At 38.3% G+C, this 14,255-nt stretch overlaps 2 protein-coding genes across 10 annotated transcripts in view; one reads left to right on the forward strand and one right to left on the reverse strand.

Annotated features, from left to right (window-relative positions):
* Positions 1–14,255, reverse strand: part of SLC26A7 (solute carrier family 26 member 7) — a 795,743-nt gene that overhangs the window by 282,572 nt on the left and 498,916 nt on the right. The window lies entirely within an intron of this gene.
* Positions 1–14,255, forward strand: part of RUNX1T1 (RUNX1 partner transcriptional co-repressor 1) — a 148,134-nt gene that overhangs the window by 2,245 nt on the left and 131,634 nt on the right. For 6 of the 9 annotated variants that reach the window (XR_012157132.2, XM_073330589.2, XM_073330593.2 and 3 more), the window contains exons 1-2: positions 6,212–6,361; positions 13,597–13,686. The exons of 2 other annotated variants lie outside the window; for them this stretch is intronic. The gene's annotated coding sequence lies outside the window, so the exon portion shown is untranslated. Of the gene's footprint in view, positions 1–6,211; positions 6,362–13,596; positions 13,687–14,255 lie in introns of those variants that run through there. One more of the 9 variants, XM_073330590.1, reaches the window with a different exon arrangement.

Raw genomic sequence — 14,255 nt, forward strand, 5'->3', positions numbered from 1 at the left:
TGGGTGAAGCTAGGTATATACTCCTAAAAGTAATCTACCTGAAAAAACTGTATCTTCTGCAAAAATATTTAAAATGAAGATGGCTTATGAAATATTAGGCTACAGGCATACCCTTGACTAACCAAGAGGATGTTTTCTGAGTCTTGGAATGTAGTACAAGGGGTTTGCTCCAGCAAAAATTCATGTACTTAATGTAACTCTGACCCCTTTAACTTTTAACATCCCTTCCCCTAATTAATCTGTTCAGGCCCCAGACTTAAATGGCTGTCCACAGCTGCTGCAAATTGATTTATCCACTGATGGTGGTCTGAGCTGCTGGCCAAAGTAGGATATATTTTTTTCCATTTTTGGACTAACTTCAATCTGTTTTGACTTTTTTCAAACTTATTTTAACACCTGCACAAATTTTGAAGGAATTTTAAAAAAATCTTTTCTTTTCATATATAGCTAGAAACATTATTATTGTATTTGTAAAAAAAATGTTAGAGTTTGAGGTTAATGTCGTTTTCTGAATACTTCTGTATGCAGGAATAATCCGCTTCTCCTCCAGGTCCACATCCTGACAGAATGCAGTGGAAAGTTTAAATAAGTGGTTTTGTTATGATTAATAAAAACAGTTTGAGACAAGAAGTTTATCCTAACCTAGCTGAGAGACATTTTTAGACTTTTGTAGCTTTTAATTCTATTATCCCGATCTTCTGACCTGGCTTGGCATTAACAGTTTTAGTGAATCTGGATAACAGAGTAATGTTGAAACTGGTTTCTAATGGTTGTTAAAGCTGATGCTTGACCTTTTCAGTGGAAGTCTGAAAACTCATTCAGTCTGTTCCGGGCTGATTTCCTTAGGAAATCCAATATGATCGGGGAATTTCCTTGAGCTTGAGTGACTATTAAAGTTCAGCTGCCTTGTTTATATGTTCTGTTTTTAGCACCAGGTATTTCTGGGGTTCCCACTTAAAAAATACTATGAAAAATTATCTGAAAATGGCTTACAGTATAAACATCCTATTGTATAATAAGCTACATTATTTATATGACCTATCTTGCAGTCTCACTATTAAGCCTTTTAATTAGGCAGCTATCTTATTTGATTATTGAGAACTTTTCTGATCAGCTTATCAGGTTTGAGCCTGTAATGTAATCATTGTTACTCTGGTTCATGCATCAGGTTTTTTTCCTCATCACAATATAAAGTTCAATTATACAATGGACAAGTAAAAAAAAAAAGTCAATATCTGGCAAGCTGAAACCAGACAAGGAGTATTTAAAACAGCAGTGCTCCTTATGGAGCTTAGCTTTAATGCTTGCAATAATACCTAACACTACTTTGTTTCTAAACTATTAGAATGGTCTAATAGACAAGAAACATTCTGTTTGTAATGGAATGCAGACAGCAATGTTAGGTCACTGTATGCTGGCAACTGCTACACAAGTTGTTTTTCTTCAAAGGCTTCAAGCTTTTAAATTCTTTCCAGAATCTTTTTAAAGCAAAACATTGGTTTCTGCCATTTTTGACCACTTTAATGTTGACTCAAATTTTTGCCAAAGTCATCGCACTGTGTCTCATCTGTATATACTTAGCTCTGTGTATGCCTGTGCGTACATGGAGTTTGATGCTAAAAGTATTGTTTATGGGGGGGAAGCTCCACCTGGAGTGCTGGTCAGTCAATGGCTAGTCAGCTCCACACATTCTTCCCTGTCAAATCCTGTTTCTCACTTCTCTGAACTGAACTTCAGCTGACAGGCACTGAATGCAAAGCCTGCTTCGCTGAGGTTCTATGCAGATTGCACAGCTCCTCATAGCCAAGCACTTTGGAAAAACAGGCATCTGCAGTATCTGTAGTGGGGATGAGGGGGGAGGCAGTTACAATTGTCATTTTCACCTTTCAAATCCACTGGCTACAGTCCATTACTGTTAAATCTTTAGCTAACTTAAAAAAGATATTAGTAGGTTGCTTTGGGGGATTGGGGGGGCGTCACAATTTTATTTTATTTTTTAAAAGCTTTTTCTTTGTTTTGTAGGAACTTAAGGCTTCTTGATCTCTGCATACAGTTTATCAACTGAAATAACACATGTACTTGCTGTTGTGTAAAGATTATTCTCATGGTTTGGTTAAAGGCATGTAGAGGGAATTCCTTTTAAATCTGGCTCATTCAAAAACTTGTAGATGTATAGTTAGCAATGTCCTATATGTTTCCCATAGCCTTTAATTAGTAACTAGCTAAAGATATTTGTAAGAGTTTAAACAAGCACTAGCACTGAAAACAGTATCAGTATTAAAAAGTGTAAACTAATTTTTAAAAGAACAGCCTTTGAAATTTCTTAATCTTCTTTTATATGCACAAATCTGATAAAATGAATGGTTTAGGGAGATTAAATGTTCAACCAACACTATATAAATTTCAAAACTAAACTTTAACATAATCCTTCTTGCACTGTTTACATTAAATGTTACAGTTTAAAGACATGTTTTAAAACTATAACTATTCCGCTCTTGTTTACTTGATACTGGCTTAGTCTAGCTTAATATATGGAAGCATAAAGCCCTCAGAAAAAAAGCTCTCATGATTTTGCATGTTAAACAAAATGACCAGCAGGTGTAAAACCAAATGAAAAATTAAATAAGAGTTATCCTTAAAGAGAGGAACTTGATTTCAAAACAAAATGATTAATCTAAAAGACATTGACTTACATCTTCATTTTTTTCTACCATTGATATAAAAGTTTCCAAATAGTGTTTAGAGAACAGTGGACATGTTATTAAAGTAAACATTAGTTCAGTATAATGGAGGTAATTGTAAGTGATAAGAGCAGAGCAGGTTATCTGTGTGTTGTTTAAACAGAAGGAGCTACTTTGCACCATTTCCAGTAGCCATCTGTATAAGAGAAGGGTTTGCACCTGTCTATCCACACTAATTATAGATTAGGGGCAAAGAAATGAAATTCGAGTAGGCTTTCTGCTAATGAAATCCATAGTGATTTTATTGTAAATGTGGTTTATGTACAGAGGGTGATGGTTGGGTTGTGAGTAAAATAAATTGCTATATGTCTGTAATGTACTTGTAGTTGTGAAGCAGAATACTGCTGCATTAACAAAGGTACTGAATAAAGATGCAACACTCCATTTATATTCTAGGCTTCAGTTACGGGTTTAGCTCAATTTAGTAGAAATATTCATTTTAATCACAGGGTTTGAGCATATATATATATATATATATTAGGACAGACTTTACATTTAATTCTCATTTCATTGCATTGGCATAGAGAAGATCCTCTGACTGAACAATATGAGAAAAATTCATGTTTAATTTTAAATAGGTACATACACAGCATATCAAAATTGCTTTTTCTTTAATTTGGTTTCATATATGTGCTAAAATAAAGTGAAAGGAGTGAGAAATGCATTCTGCAGTAAAAGGTCACATGAATTTCTACCACATCTGTTTATAGTAATTATGAACATAATTAACATAAGAATTACAAGTGAAGTAATGACAAGCTGAGCAATGAGATATTATGCCATAATGGTCATATGTTGGAATTCTCACATTATAGCATGCTAGAATTCACATATTCAATGCAAAAAAGAAAATGTTAGATTTTTATCTATTTTAATGCTTCAAAACTTATCTGCTGGGGGCAGATGGACTTTATGCTTTATGGGAAGGTAACCCATTATTAAGAAACAGTCAGTTGAAATTAAGATTTTTAGCCTCCAGCTTGGACTTTGAGACAGCTGTGATTATGGAACGCTGCTTCTGTTATACATTTGTATTCTGATCATATTTCCATAATTTTTTTTATTTTTAACTGAGAGTGTTTTCACAGCAAATTATTTGCTTTAGAAAGGATCCTGGATTTTTATCACTAGAGTATTGTGCCTCTCTTATAGTAAAACACTTTGCCAGAAATGTCAGTGTATATCTGAAGCATATATAGTAACTCTGGAAAATACGGGTTTGACAGATCTTAATTTAGTTCATAGCATAGTATTGCAGGGAACCTCCCCCCCTAAAATTTCTAGAATAAACAGAGCATCCCCTGTTTTTAGATAATATTTTGGGAGAACATCAGTGGGAAGAAAGTGCAGTGATACCTTCCGTGTTGAGTTAATTAAATTAACTTCCACTTAAATTGCACAGAATATATCATTAACTGCAAAAAAGCCATGCTTCAAATGTATTGACTAACTTTTCTTTTAATAGGACTTGTTTGATTACTTCTAACACATAGCTGACAACTATAGAAGATGCAGAAAGGTGGTTCTTTTTGAGACTAGAAAACAAACTGTCTAAAGAATCAGGTGTTAAATTAGATATGTAAAATTCACAGATTATCTTAAGAGTCAAATGCCCTTTATATTAGGAAAATTTGCCAAATCACTGTCTTTCTAGGACTAACTATATAGTTACAGCGGTTTATGAAGAATAAAAAAAAATTTACCTTGTGCTATGTCTCAGTGATACCAAGAGGTTTTCACATTATTGGATTAGTGGAGGATTTGTGACAGACCCCTTTTTATCTGACATTCATTGCAATGACACAATTTTCACACACACATCCTTCCCCACCATCTAAGGTCTGCTTTCACTTTGTATTACCTGTCAAATTCCCTTTATTTATTTATTTATTTATTTATCTTGTGGAAAAACTCTATTTTGGCCTGGTGATTTTGGAAGGGGTGCGTCACAAACCAATGCCTGCCTCTCTCCACTGTGTGCTGCCATTGTCCTGATCTCAACCTTCACTTTGCTGCTCCACAGACATTCAAGAGAAGCAAACTTCCTTAAAAATAAATTAATGTTACCAGAGAGAGAACTGTTTTACTTTTAGATTTCAGTGAGAAGAGTAGCCCAACAACCTGCTCTTGGTACACTGATTCTGCTGGCCCCTTCCATTTGTAGCTCCTACCGTCTTCCCTTCCAATACCTAACCATAGCCTGTTGGATTCATCCAATCAGCTTTTTAAAAATTAAAATGAACAGTGGATGTATATCTTTAAAGAAACCAACCTGTTTGCTATAGGACGTGGTCTAGTTCACCATTTTCCTGTGCTGAGTTGTAGCCACATAACAGTGCATAGCTACTATGTCTGGTGTGGGCACTCTCTGCACTATTAGGTACTCCCCAAACTGGGAACCCTAAAAACAAATAAATAAAAGCATTCAAGGGCCACACAGGTGCCGTAGCTTTTCTCGTACTTGCATGGTAGGACCAGAGAGAAAGAGAACTTCCAGCAGTTACAAATGAACTCTCAGAAATCACAGGGCAAGCTGCTTTCTTTGGTGGAGAGCTCCCATTTTGGGTTAGTTAGATGAGCGCGCTCTATATAGACCTGTGTAGGGAAAGCACTTTGGTCTGCTGGGCAGGTTCTGGGCTGCCTCTGGCTGGGGTTCAGCAGCCCAGGCAGGAGATCCTCAGGCCAGGCTGAAGTAGGGCTGTCAGAGGGAGGGAGAGACTTTGAACCTGCCCCCGCTTTCAAAATGAGGGAGCCCCTTCTCCGAGGGCTACCCGCCTTCCCTCTCCAAATGAGGGTGAAAGCAACTTGGGAGAGGGGGGAATCTACCCCCGCCCAAAAGAAAAGTGAGGCCTGACCTCTCTGGGCTGGGCCTTCAGGGGAGGGCTCTCGCATTGTCAGCCAGGAGGCCTGTGGCCCAGGCAGCTGCCACTCTGATGCTGGCTGGGGTGGCGGAGTCGCTCCTGTGCGGGGCGCTGGGCGTGGGGGCCCCCCAGGAGGAGCCGCTCCCCTGTGGGTGTCGCTCCCCCCCCCCCAGTGGCGGCGGCGGCGGCTTTCCCTGCCCCCAGCTGGGCCGCGCTGATACCGTAATCACCCGGCCGCACGCTGCCTGGCTCTCGCTCGCACACACAAGCGTGTCCCCCCCCCCCCCCCCCAACAAGCCTTTTACCTCCGATAAGCGGCGATGTGTGTTTAGTGGATACAAAGCCCTGGCCGGTGCCCTCCCCCGCCAGAAGGTAATCTCCAGGCGCGGGGGGGGGCAGCCCCCCCATCTCTCTAAACGATGCCGAAGTCGATAGGAGCCCGGCGAAGTGAAGATGTAACCTCTTATCTTCTCCTCGTAGCTGGCGGAGAATTTGCCCGGCGAGGGAAGGGATCTGCCTTTTGTTGTGCGGGGTCAGGAGGCGGCGGTCCTGGCCCGGGCGCTCTCGCCCAGCACCTCCGCTGTTCGGCCCGGACTCGCGAAGGTGAGATGAGCCCCCGTCTCTCTCCGTGCGGGTTGCCTTTGGCCCCGGCTGGCCGGGCTGCGGGTGGACAATAGACCGTGTCTCGCCTAGACTTTAAAACCATTCGATGGGGGCGGCAAATAAGCAGCACAACGACTTGATTAGCTATTTTATTAGGTGAGAATGGGTAGACATTAAAATAGGCTCTCTTTAGGGAGAGAGCTGCTGGGGCTTTTGATTGATTTTGTGGGACTGCTGCCGTGTTTTATCTCCCACTTACTCACCCCCCTCGCGCCCTTGGTAGGCTGGAAAGGAGAGCAGAGTTTCTGTAAGTGCACAGGTTTCAGAGTAGCAGCCCTGTTAGTCTGTATTCACAAAAAGAAAAGGAGTACTTGTGGCACCTTAGAGACTAACCAATTTATTTGAGCATAAGCTTTCGTGAGCTAAGTGCACAGTGATTTTTTTGGGGGGGGAGGGACGCGTCCACTCCACCAAAACAACAAATAACATCCCAAGGAGGGGGGTTGGGGGTGTTAAATCAGACATATGAGATTTTTGTTTGTACTTCAAGTGTGGCTTTCTTGGGAGGAAGAGGGATAGATAATTGTTACCATCTGCATTTTTAATAGGAAACACTAATTTTGTAATATTTTTTCAACCGTCCAAATTGTTTTATTGGAGACTTCTCAACTTGGAGCGTGCTAAATATGAATGCCATTCCTCTTAGAGAAATTTCATATATTTAGAAGTTTGATAGTTTTGGTTTACTTAAGAGAATTCTCCATCAGTTTAAAATTACCTGATGTAGGCATGAATGCAACTTTCTCTTTCTCTCTGTGTGGTCTTTTTAAAATCTCCTTAGAAGGAGTTATTTTTGAAACAAAAATCAACAATTGGTCATTGAAAATGTATATAAAAGTTTAAAATCTTTCTGTTGCTGCATCACATTGTGAAATGTTTGCATAGATAGGTAGATATGATCCAGTAACTAAAAGCCTAATTAAAATTTGTTTAAAGCCAGGGGAGCATGTATCCTTGTTGACAGCAGCAGATCGATAGGGTAAGACAATAGCGTCCCATTATTTTACTTCCATTGACTGAACGTATTGACATTTCAGGTTTGCAATTGCCTCAGTGAGCATGATGAAACACTGAAATTCACAAACCAACCGGCTAGAGTGGCACATATATTACTGTATGTCATCTCTGCCGTCAGGTTACCTTATCACTGAAGCAGAATGGTAATGGATGGTAGCAGAGTACTTCAGAAGGGTTAGGGCTCTATCAGTTAAAAAACTGACACATAGCAGGTCTAAGAAGGATCTTTAATTACACGAAGAATTATGCAAAAGGGAAGAAGGTCCTTGCTACCCGCTGCTACACTTCAGAGTTTACCAGATCAGAAGCAGAAAGGATAACAACATATTTTATGTTTCATATTTTATATGCAAGTCCAGATATTTCAAACTTTTGCATCAAGCACACAAGTATATTTGAACTGAATGGCTGATTGGGTAATTTACCATATTTGTCTATGATGACATCTGTTTACCACAGCCTTGGTAGCTCCAAAGCACCTGCCAGACCTACACCTGATATGTAGATTGTGTAAGAAAACAAAAGACAACTTTAAAATGAGTTCAGTTTGTGTCTCTCTCCCCCTCCCCATTATTGCCTTAGGGTAAAGCAGAGGGGGTTATATATAGAAAGACTATTATGGTATTATGTATTTCTTCTTTTTCACCCATTATAAATAATATTGTATGTGCATATTTATATGTATGCATACATCAGTACATGTATATAGAGCTGTCTAAGTATTTGTAATGACCACAAAATATATGCTATTCCTTATTGTTTCAAAATCTTTTAGATATTCTGCCAAATCTGCCTGAAGAATGAAATCTATCAGTGTCAGGGAGACATTGAGACAGAAATTAATTTAAAGCCAACAGAGAGCTAATATGAAAGAGCCACTAGTGATTTAACTCATTTTAAAAAGTAAATTTAATGAAAATATAAAATGTATTCTGAGTGTGCCATCAACACAACAATTGTTGTTATTGAGTGGCCTGCAGATGCCCTTAAAGATGGTAAGGAAAAAAACTAGTCCTTTATACCATTTTCATGAAAATGTTAGGTTTCTGATTGATCAGCAGGTGCTGTTGAGATGAAAGCCATGTGTAAATTTTTAGAAGGCCAAAAGTGTCAATTCAGAAAAGGAAAGTGATAAGAGAAAATGCAATCAGTTTTCCTGTTTTCAATTTGTGCTGGATTTGAAGAGCTGTTTTGTTAAACTGCTACATCTGCTCCAATATGAATATTGAACTACTTTCACTAAAAATAACACCCTATAATTTGGAAGCCACTGCAGTCTTTTGTTAATGCAAGTGGGTTATTTAAAAAAAAAATCTATTCTCCTGCCTAATGTGCATTTTTGTTTATTGGAAATTTTACCATGTGCAGATAAAGTGGTATTATGCAATTAGGACTTTATCTTGTTGGACTATAAAAATGGTATTGGTAGCCAAATAGCAGTACAGTGTTAAAAAGATTTAATTTGGGGAATAAATTTTATTAAAAACAAACAAACAAAAAATACCTTATAAGACATAATTATTAATTGTTTGTCCGTTCCAAAAATATAGCTTTTACTTATTGTCAAGATGCCTTATGTAAAGTTAAGATATTCCAGAGACCAGAGAGCATTCTTTGGCTTATTTCACTCTTCTTATACCTGCAAATCTAAGTTTAAGCTAATCAAGGATGTTTTAGTTAATGGGGCTTTCAGTGCAACTTTTTCCATGCTTAAATAAAATGATTAAATTATGCTCGAGTGCTTATATAGAAAAATGTTTGCTTCTGTAGTGCTGCTAATCAAGTGAGTTTTAAGAACATGGAAAGCACCTCACTGGTGGTGTTGGGGTTTTTTTTTGGTGGGGGGAGAGGCAGGAAAGGGTGAGCATTTTACCAGATATGTTTCTAGGGGAAAGTATTCCCTTTTTTGAGCTAATAAAGTGGTGAGGAGATTGTTTGTTTGTTTTTTGTTTTAATTATGAGTCTTAATAAAGAAGTGGTAATTCATTTTGGTACCTACAAAACCTCTCTTTTGTACTACACTTATTTGGGTATATGTACACATACTATATGCAGATATATACAGTACTAAATGAGAGATTTTCATTTGCTTCTTTATTTCATAGTAAGCACGACACAACAAATTATCTTCCACAGAGAAGGATACATGCCTCCTCATGCTTTTAATCTTAAAATGGGTTTTAGTTGCTGAATTCCAATCTCTTAGCCAGGAGCTCAGTTCCTGGGCATCATGGATACGTGGGAGGAAGGGTCTTGTTTTTGCTCCAGTTTGGTTTTACAGTGATATTTGACTGTGAGATTGAAGTGAATCACCAGGGTCACAAAGTGACCTTCAAAAATCTGCAAAAATTAAAACCCAGTGCTGCCCTAGGTTCTGGTCCCTTATTTTATGGTCCCTTATTTTATGGTTAAAACTGCGTTGTTTTATAGGTAAACATACCAAATACCACACGAACAAATACAGTTAAAGAAATAAATATGATTCAGAAGACTCTGATCCTATGTCAGATGCAAAAATATAATAGTTGCTTGAGAACACTCACAGTTAAACAAAAAGCCAGATTAAAGAAAATGAGATAGACTGACAAGAGTTTGTGTGAGTCTGAGTGAACGTCTGCTGCATGTTTTCTCTATAACTTGTACTCATGTGAGTGTGGGTGCACAGGTACACACACTCACTTATGTTGACTGAAAGAAATTGATATTTATTTATTTATAGATTCCTACAAATATAAAAAGGGGCACTTACCAAAAGCTCTAGGTACTGCTGACACACAGTACAAAAACAAAAATTAAAGAGCCATTTACACCTTCTACCTGACACAAACAAACATTCTGCTAAATACAAAACTCGCTTCCCTTCCCCTACCTGCAACAGATCTAATCCTCATCAAACTCCATCTTCTGTTGGATTTATATACATAGGACAAAGAAGTTGAGAATGGTAGCTCATGAAGACAAAAGGTCTGCTGGCTTTACTGCCTTGTGATCTGATACTGTCAGAGTTCATAAGCTAATTAAGGCGTGGCTTGGTTAGTATGTAGATGGAAGACCAAGAAACAGTGAAATGGCAGTGCTGACTGGGTTGATGAACCTTCCCCTCTGGAGACATTACGAAACTAATGCCACAGAACAGTATGCTTCTGGAAGTGCTGTCTTTCAGAAAAGATTTAAAACCAAGGTGCTCACTGCCTCTAGACATAAAATTACATTGTACTTTTCACACCAGTAGGGGGGTGTTAACACCATTAGATGAATTGGCTAGGATATCAATGTTTCCACAACAATTTCAACACAATGTTTTCCTTCACTTTCTGCCCTAAAATGTAGTGTAGTGTTGCTGTTCACTGTTAAACAGTTGCCACATTTCACTCCACCAATGGTAGGTGAAATAGTCCTTTTATGTTGTGCATATTTCAGTTTCTGTAAGGCAGTTTGTGATACTTCAGGATAAAAAGAAAAGGAGTACTTGTGGCACCTTAGAGACTAATTCATAGATATGCAAGATATTATATGCTCTTTTCAAGAATGTTAATGAAATTCACTAACTGTCTCTTTTTATAATTGTCCAAGTGGTGTATGATATTTATTTTACTGATTTATTAAAATTATAGTTTTCTGTTTCCATTTCTCTATCTTCTGCCTTGAAAATTCATCATCATTAAAGGGTATGCTGAGATACAAGGCCCCTACAAATAGAAAAATACAGTAGTGTTGTAACAGCAATATTACTGCAGCCTTCCAGTACACTCTTCACATCATGAGGTGTTTCACATTTCTTCTTTTATGTCAAGAAGGCGGCTGATCTAACAGCACTTCTTTAGTTAGGTAAGACTGTGGCTCGTAAGATAAAATGAACCACCACAAAGAAAACATGGTAGTGATAATAGCTACTTTTGTTAATTAAGCTGCTATTATTTATCTAGAAAAAGATATGATTCCACCTAGTGGAGGGGAATTAATACACAAACAGTGGCATGTAACATTTTCTACTTCCAGTGACAAAATAAAAAATATGTGTTCATTTATGAAAGAGCCATTCTGAGCCAGAGAGTAGAAACCAGAAATTTTGACCATGACCTAGAGAGGTGGCTGCATGAGCAAAACGTGTTGTACAAGACCCATAGTTAGTTCAGTAGCTGCAGAAGGCTCTAATATGTCTGCCTAGCCGGGTGTTGATATGCAAATTGCATAAGGACTAGTCATTACCACCAAGCAGGTTCCCTTTGTGATTCATTTTATTTGAAGAGCTATAGACTACATTTCTTGCCTGACTGATGATGACCACACAGTCGCCTCCCTAGGTGGTGGTTCAAATGTCATGTTTCGATTCGCTAGGTCAAAAGACTTTCCACAATGGATTCTCTGCCTGAATACTCTGTTTTCTGTGTATCGTTCCCTCATTTGCCTGGGAGCAGCGGGATCAGACTGCTGTTTCAACGTTTCATCATGACAAGCTGGAATATTGAGTAAACTTGTCTGTAGCTTCTAGTAACTCCAAGGCTTACAGTGTTGTGTTGTTGAGAATCAAAGTGGTTAAGGCTTTGCCACCATATTTTTCCTCCCCACTGGCTCAGTCATATCAGTAGGATAAAATAAAATAAAATTTAAAACCATGGGACATGTTTATACCCAGTTTGAGTGGCTAAGATATTGTCATAAAAATTCTCTTATTAAATGTTAGAATAAGGTTTTTGAACACTTAGACTGGACAACTTCACGAAGAGAGGTGCCATAGGCCAGTTTGAGCATTGCCAGCGAGATAGAGGGCAACTGTTGCCAGAAAATGAGATAATTAGAATGCTTCAAAAGAGACGGAATGATACTATGGCAAAGGATATTTGGGAAAAGTGCTCCAACAGAGATTAAGGGAGAGCAGTTGCAATGACATCCAGGTGGAGTTTGCTGCCAAAGAGATTAAGGCATACGGGTGCCAGAAACCTGAGAGTGCTGCCAACAAGTTTATGGATAATGGCACCTGGGGGGTATGCTATCAAAGAATAGTGGTGCCAGGATGTTTTTTTTTTTTTTAATGATGGCATTGTTAAAAGTATTTAAGAGGAACGTTGTAGAAAGGGGTTTAATTAGCAAAATCACAGACTCTTACGAAACATTGAGCCAGGGCTGTTTCAAGACCATGCTATTCATTATTTGAAAAGACCATCAGCAAACCATTTAATATTGGAAACTCGTTCTGAACCCAATGTCAAAGCAAAGTGAAGGTGAGCAAAGATAACATCCTATCAGTGACTACACACAGTAGCTTTATTTTTGAATTTTATACATGCTTTATGTGCACAATAATGAGCAAACCGCTGGAAAGAAACAAAGTTGAAACAGAATATATTGGTGCCAAAGTTACAATGTTTATCACTTTGGAGTTGTAATCGTTTTCTCCTATCAAAATGTGTTCTTCCAGAAAATGCCTAAATGCTCTTGCTTTGTTTTGGAGGTCGTCTCCATTGTCTCCTTCCTCCCACCTCAGCCCTGTGCTCTTATCAATATCCTGCTGGATTCATTTTGAGACTGGATCCAGATTTGTCCCCAGATGAGAAACATATCTGTACCATGAATTCTCATCTTTCTTAGGTTAGGTGGTGATAAGTCATTAGCTCAGGTCTTAATGGAAAATAAACAATCCATCCCTACTGAATTGTGCATGCTGCACTGCATGTGATACTGAGGAATTATATATGGGTGACAGAGAATGTATGGTCATATAGTAATGTGTGCTGATACATTTTGGATGACTCCCAGTGACTTCAGTGGGGCCAGGGTTTCAACCATTACATTAAAGTCCACTTGTGAGGTAACTCCCTTCTCTTCATGTGTCAGTATAATAATGCCTGCATCTGTAATTTTCACTCCATGCATCTGAAGAAGTGGGTTTTTTACTCCGAAAAGCTTATGTCCAAATAAATCTGTTAGTCTTTAAGGTGCCACCGAACTCCTTGTTTTTGTGGATACAGACTAACAGGGCTACCCCTGATAAAAGTACTTTTGAGTAAGACATGGTCTAACAGATTGCAGAATAGTGTTTGTACAGCTACAGTAAACACAACTATAATAGGTTTTAGAGAGAATCAATTAATATCTATTACAATCTTTGAGACTTAAGGGCCCAATCCCATTCCCATGGATGTCCCTGGGAGGCTTTGCTATTGAGTTCAAAGGGTCAAGATCAGGCCTTAAAATTCCATCTGTCCTGGAGAGTGGATTCCCTTGAATAACTAAGAGATCCCAGTGAAAGAAAGGAAGAAAGGCAAAGCAAGGCGCTTCCATCATACAGGACAGGTGGAATTTTTTTGTTCCAGGACTGTAAGAACATCTTGAAGGAAAGGAAGGAACATTTCTTCATTTCTTGTGCTTTAAACATTTCTTGGAGCCATGATCCTTATTATATGGTAAGTGTAGTTTACAGTATGTAAATATATTTTATACGTCTGATATTCAAGTTTCACTATTTTCATTGCAACTGCAATATTAGTGTCCTTAGATCCTAAAGTGGGGTTCAGTGCTGTGCTGTCCGCCTTTGGAGAATTTGTAAAGGTCTTGATATTTCAAAATGGACATGTCTGCCTGAAGCTATCTGCTCTTGATAAAGCTTTTGTTAGCTATTTCTTCAGTTTTTAACAGTGAAGAGTAGCAGGAATTGTGTGTATACGAGCTCAAATATATGACTGAAAATGTCAGAAGCTGTCATAATGTCATATACATAAAGGCCCATTGCAATATAGCATGATTCTGAACCACCAGTATATTGTGTTATATATTTTTTCTTTTATAAAGTGTCCACTCTCATTGAAAGTGATGCGATTTGAATTATGAAGATCACATTAGTTATTTCTGCCATATGAAATCCATGTGCAATCCCAGGGCCCTTACTCAGGAGAGCAGTCCCATTGTTTTCAATGAGACTGTTTATCTGAAAAAGGTCAGATTCAGGATTAAGCAGCTGGTGAACCATGTTGGT

The sequence above is a fragment of the Lepidochelys kempii genome, chromosome 2, assembly GCF_965140285.1.
Source record: "Lepidochelys kempii isolate rLepKem1 chromosome 2, rLepKem1.hap1, whole genome shotgun sequence".
Lineage (NCBI taxonomy): Eukaryota > Metazoa > Chordata > Testudines > Cheloniidae > Lepidochelys > Lepidochelys kempii.